Genomic DNA, 6,579 nt, shown 5'->3' on the forward strand with positions numbered 1-6,579 from the left:
AATCCAGTCAGCAGACTCTCTCTCTCGCGTTTGTAGTTATCCCTTGTAGCCGCGCGGGGCGTGAGAGAGTGCCTCCGGAGAGACAATGATGCGGGCGCGTGAAAGCTCGCCAAGCCTTCAGACAGCGCGCCAGACAGAAGCATGTCTTTCCTTTCTCAGCAGATATTACTCCGCTGCTCCTTGGTTGCCACCAACGTTAAGCGCGGATTTTAGTTCTCGGTCAGAGTTTTAAATATCCCGCATACAGTGACGCCATCTTTATATGTGCTAACCACTTCTACATCTATATACTTTGATTGTTTGAGTTAACTTACAATTTAACTTAATGAGGCAGCATATAACCTAAACACTCAGTGGGTTGCGCGGACACCCAGGCACGTGTGGTGCTAACGCACTTTTTTGCACCTTCGTCGCCCTCGAGTACTGAATGACAAGTTGTGGTCGCGATACCGTTACGTAGACCGGCGTCACCGAATAAGCAATACCTGCGAATCTCTAAACAACTACAATAACATCATCCGATCAGACGCTCCAATTACAGGCCTGACGTGGCCCAGGCAAACACAAAAGGACTTAAGATAAAATACGCACAAGAGTTTGGGACATTTCCCAGCATAATGCGAAGCATTATCAGTAAATTACCAGAAACCTCAAATTGGTATGCATCATTACCCCCTAAGTATGTAGGACCCCACCTGCAACCTGTCGAAATATGATATTCGCATAGTTTCCAATAACAATCCCAACTGGATATAAGTCAGCCAGTATGCTCTGGTGGGGGAATTTTTAGATTAGTAAACAATTTCCTCAGCCGAACTTCGGCCCGATCGGGCCCTGCAATGGCTATTCCCTTCTTTCATTTGTCGTCTTCTAATCTCCACAAAATCAAAACCCAGATCGAAGACAGAACGTTTGAAGTGTTACATGTGTGTTGACATAGGGCGACACAGCCGGAGAGATAAATCCAGATGACTCCCCCACATCGTACATCAATTAACCTAAACTGACATCCATCGCTCAAACTGCATATAAGTGCATGTATACCTCACGTCCTTCCACAGCATCGTGATTCAACGCATACTCTTTCATGCAGGTCTTACACCCATATACAACTGTTGCAGATAACGACGCAGACAAGCAGTACTCGTATTACTGAGGCCTTAAGTGAACAACAGAAGACTATGATGGCTACACGTATTGTAACCCTATAAAGCCACTAAGGCGAAGCACTCTAACTCGCGACTCTAATGGTACTCGCCTCGACCCCCCACACTGGGACAAGACAGAACGGAACCCTGGTAGACGCGGCCGCTCGCCTTGTGACTTCATATACCATCACACCACTACGCGGTTTCACACATACACCGCTACCCATCGATACGACTATCTCTCAGAAGCTCCACACTCCGAATACTCCCCTGGACCTCTACTGCGGTATCCAGTGCGCACGGACGCCTGATGGATACTCGCCCTGTTCGTCAACAACCCAATCACACTGCCACTGATGCTTTTTGTTGGTTACGCAGTCACTGCACCACCAACTCCTCCTCCTCGTGGATGACTGTGGGAGGAGCCATCGGGCTCGCTTTACTTGGCTGATAGAGCACGCACTCAGGACACCGTTTACCCGCTTGTGAAGAGTATGCACTGCGAAAAAAATTAGGGCAAGGGCTCGGCCCCTGCCTGCCTTGAGCAAGCGGGGCAGCTCAACACCCGTGTATGGGGCTCTCACTGCGCAACATGTGTTCGCCAGGTCCCTAAGGAGCATGGGAAACATACCCAGTCATGTATGGTCAAGGCTGGCGTCAGATTATGCTATCTGAGACACACACCAACCCGCTCACCCCCTCACCCATAGTCGTGTGTTCCCCAGCAAGCACAGATGATAGAAGGCCATAATGTCCAAGAGATAAAACCTTATGAAGTGGCCTGGCGTGGACCAAGACGCCGCCGTGCATATGTCCTCCACACTCACGCCGCTAAATAAGGCTGTTGACACAACCATAGCTCGTGTAGAGTGTGCACGGACCCTCGTGGGGAAGGCTCTCCACGCCTGACCGTAGGCATGTGCAATGCACTCGCAGAGCCATCCTGCAAGGCATTTCTTGGGCAGAGCTTTACCGGCCACACCCCCCCTGAAGCACAAAACAGCTGTTCAGTGAACCTGATGACAGCCGTGCGCTCTACATAACATGCCAGCGCACGTACTGGGCAGAGGAGGTGCAGTTAAGCCTCCCTGTCCCCAATATGGGGTGGAAGACTAAAGCCGCACAGCTGTATAACCCTTGACCTGAACGAACTCCTTAAGTTCTTGGGAACAAAGGAGGTGTTTGGCCGGAGTGTCGCCCCGCTACGGTCACCCCGGATCCACAGGCAACTCAGGTGTACCGACAGAGCGGTCAGTTCGGACACTCTCTTGGCCGAAGTCAGGGCCAGCAGCAACGCTGTTTTTAATGACAGCGCCTTCAGGGAGGAGAGCTCCAGAGGCTGGCTACGCCGGGCCGTAAAACCCCTGCGGCTCACCGGCTTTGGCGGTAGTGGCGGGGGGAGCGGTAACCCTACACGCTACGCCGCGATGGCCATCACCGCTGGGAAGTGCGGAACTGTGAGGCGGCCCGTCCTGGGCGCCGCAACCAGAAGCACCCGACACCAAGGAACCCTCGTCGTCTTCCTCGTCGACGAACGGGGCCGGCCGGCCCGCTGGGATGGCGAAAACGAATGGCACCGCCTCCTGCTCCTCCATCTCCACCACCTCAAGGTCCACGTGGTCGTCTGCTTCTTCCGGGGACGCGTAGTAGGCCTGAAAGTGCTCCATGCGGTGCCGGCGGCTAAGCTGTGGTAGCACCTGGCAGGCATTACAGGAGGGAGACCGGTGTGTTCAGGCCCCAGACACTCGAAACACATGCGGTGGGGATCGGCACCTGCGATTAGGCCGTTGTACCTAGGGCAAGGTCGGTGCTCAAGGATTGGTGAGTTTTTCATTCTCTCTATTTTCTTCTCGCTCTTTCACTCTCAGTGGTTTATCCTGCTCGCTGAAGAAAAGGATGACGGGCGGGAGGCGAGGCTGCCTTATATACTGTGGGCCTGCGCGCCCTCAGTTAGGACCTCCCCCGGGGTCCGGCTACCTTTATAGATTTCTCAGTAGGTGAACGCTCGCATAGGGAGGTCGAGGGCAGTACCCATATAGTCTAGTAGAGGGCAGAGCCTGTGCGATATAACAACATTTATAATAATTTATTTGTAATGAGTTTGTCCCTTGAAAAGGTTTCAATCACCTGTTACTTTTAATTTCATCATATGTTAACACAAATCAAGGACCTCCATTGACATTGTACATTGTTTGCCTGATAAACTATTGTATTTGAGATCTTTGTAGATAAAAAAAAGTAAGAATTTGTAGTGATCACCACTCAAATAACAGCAGATAAAGGCCATGACGTAGAAGGAAAGCACCCGGGTGGGTTGCTCTCATGTATACTGCAGAGAAACATGCTAAAGTCATAAACTTAAAAAACAACAACATTTGAAGATGGTGACAGCTGATCTGTCCCCTGAAATCTGCATCTCTATCCTGTCTCACTTCACCTCAGATCCCCTCCTCCATGTCACCCCTCCACGCTGTGACCTATCCATCATTTTCTATCATTGCCACCTCATTATAATGCAGGTGTGTTAGAGTTCCAGATGCAGCCACTCCATCAATGTCAGTCATCTTATCTGTAGTATATTCTATGTCTTGCATCGCTTGTATTGCTGTTCAATCGAGTCGAACAGGTAGTTCTGGGAAAAAATAAGGGGAAATTATTAGCTTTGTTCGTTGTTCTCACATCCCAGGAGGAAGTTTAAAAAGTAAGAAACAACGGAGTCTCTGGCATAAGCTTCAAATGGGTTAATTTAATTAAGTTGCGTGGCAATGAGACAGACAGAAGAGTGAGGCGAACGCAGTAGCAGCTATGGTCTCGCAGTGGTCCCGCGGGAGAAGAGCGAACAGAGCTCCGTGGCTCCCTAACTTCAGCATTTGGCTTTTCCTCTTCAATGGCGGCTGGTGACGCATGGGGACCTCCCACCTAGGTCTTCAATGTCCGTTATCGCGTAAAACAGGGGATTTAGACGTAGTCTCTACATTGTATAGCTTCCCACGCCTTTTTTCCTCTTAATCTCTTTCATTACTTTTTATTTAATGCATTTTAACGACTACAATCGTTGTTTACTCAAAAACGGAAGTCAAGCTTACTGGTGATATTTCGGAGATCCTTTCCGGAATAGCTTTTCAAAATAAATTGTAGCCACAGGCGAATGCTAACCGGAAATGTTTTCACAATAAAACAGTTTTAAGATTACTGTATGTTTAAACCAAATTACATCATTAAACATTGATTTTAATTTCTTACAAAGGAGACAAAGCTAAATTGAGCTCCCACCATAAAAACGTATGTGTAAAAAAATACTTTCATTATTGACATTTAATAAAAGGGTGCATCTAAACAGTATTATTATAAACAGTTCACAATTATCAATCGTAAACTTTGACATTCCTAAACAAGTTTACTTTATTTCACTTTGAAACTATTTGGATGCTATGATGTTTAATCTGTCTTTCAGCCTAATTTTCAGCATCCAGTCTCGTACAACCAGGCTCAGAGACTGCTTCAAGCCATAAGACCTTCGAACTCTATTAAACTCCTCAATATAAACCTTCACCATTGCACTTAAAAACTTAAACTGTCACTTAAACGTATTACTTACGGTTTTGATTACTGTTTAAGCCTCCTTGTGTTAACACACTGGGTGACAAAATATGAAATTGATTCAAAACAAAAATAAAGTAATGCAACTATACAGCTTGTTTAAGTTTTGTCAAAGATCATGGTTTTGGTTGAAGAAGTTCTGCTTTGTTGGGCAACATCACTCAATGTTGAGTACTGGTCAGTTGTTTCACACAGGGAATCAAAAACAGTCTATCGGGGGAAAGTCCTGCATTTGTTTGACCCTATTCACCCTGACCGACGCCTTCCTTACAGACTTTCCCCTCTTTATACAATGTCTCCTATAGGCACTTATTTTTAGTGTGACACGGTTTACTTTGTAGTTACATGATAGTTTAGCTTGTCTCATGCTAAAGAGTGCCTTGTTCGTTGCTATCAGACCCCAGGGCTTTAAATAGTGCCTATCATACGGTCAAGTAAACCTGACTTGACGCATAATGTTCGGAAATTGTCGTAAATCAATTGAATGTAAGTCATATACTCATAACCATAAAAACTGGGTCTGTCACTAAAAACATAATGATATTTTACAAAAATGAACTTCTGTTCAGATTTTGATTGGCCCTTTTTTGGGTTGATTCCAAAGAGGCAAGAACATGAGAAACAGTTGCAATCCAAACAGTGACAATGAACAAGTGAATGAACTCTATATTTTTAAAAAGGAGACAAATGTGTTTGTGAAAAGTTATAAACTATGGACACGGATCACCAAAACATTACTTTAAATCTTAAAAGGTCATACACCGATCTGAGCAAAATAGTTGGAGAGATTTTTTGAACATTAATGTTTATGACTCCAATTTCATTAATTATTCCCACAAATCAGATCTAAAAATAAGACACTGTGCTAATTGCATATAAATAAAAACCTATGCATGTAAAGATAATATAGAGGGTTAGATAAGACACACTGAAGGAAAAAGTGAACAATGCCTGTAATGTTTTAGTTCAAAACAAGAGACAGAAGAAAGCTCTACGGGTGTGTGGGTGGAGGGAGAAAAAGGGGCGGGGGTGAGATGAAGAGGATGGGGAGTGAGGAAACTGAGATGAGGGACATGAGCCCAGATGCTCAGATAAATTATTCACTTCATTCTTCAATTCTGTCCCGCCAGCTGCCTTTCATTGAACCTGTCAGGTGTCCACTAAGGATGTCATGGGAGGAGAAGTGTCACTCATGGCAAGTAGTGAGGAGTGAATGCTGCACTAGTTACGACTGAATATAAGACTAAAATAGTATGTAAGGTCTAGCTAGTGACTTCCAGTAATATTATATCTATAGCTAATGTCTATTAAAGATTCGAAAATAATGCAACAGTGTATTGCTGAGCTATGCCTTTTAAATGTTCTGCTGAGCATTGTGATGATGTGTTCTGGAGAGAAACTAATGCTGAAACCGGTCTTTGCTGATTAGGCAGGGTGATACAAAACCTCTCTCTCTCACCGAGCCAGTCTCCATCTCCTTAATACACCACTACACACAGTCTATTCTCCATCAAGCCGCCTCTGAGAGCCCACAGCATGCTGTTTAACTGAGGTTTCCATATTCATAAGCCAGACAGGCACTTTCAAAGAGGCTCTCTGATTAAGTCAAGAGAGACAGTTGTTGACTAGTCAGTAGTCTCTAAGAAGAGTCGGCTCTTTTTAGTGAGCCGGATCATTTGAATCGGCTCACTAAGAAGAGCCGGCTCTTTCGGCTCCTAAACGGCTCTTCATGTTACCACAGTTTACCACGGAGCCTCAGTTTCACCGCTGCGAGGCTCTGGTGCTCGGAACGTGTGGAGTTTGAACGCGATGAGCACCACGAGCACCGCTC

At 46.0% G+C, this 6,579-nt stretch overlaps 1 long non-coding RNA gene across 1 annotated transcript in view; it reads right to left on the reverse strand.

The window, feature by feature from the left end:
- Positions 1–1,084: 1,084 nt before the first annotated feature.
- The window catches only part of LOC104944668 (uncharacterized), an 11,839-nt gene continuing 6,344 nt past the window's right edge, over positions 1,085–6,579 (reverse strand). The window contains exons 2-3 of the long non-coding RNA XR_798248.1: positions 4,051–4,060; positions 1,085–1,095 (exon numbers count right to left, since the gene is read on the reverse strand). This is a non-coding gene — a long non-coding RNA (uncharacterized lncRNA). The remainder of the gene's footprint in view (positions 1,096–4,050; positions 4,061–6,579) is intronic.

The sequence above is a fragment of the Notothenia coriiceps genome, unplaced genomic scaffold (genome assembly GCF_000735185.1).
Source record: "Notothenia coriiceps isolate Sejong01 unplaced genomic scaffold, NC01 NC01_scaffold00008632, whole genome shotgun sequence".
NCBI classification, from domain to species: Eukaryota; Metazoa; Chordata; class Actinopteri; order Perciformes; family Nototheniidae; genus Notothenia; species Notothenia coriiceps.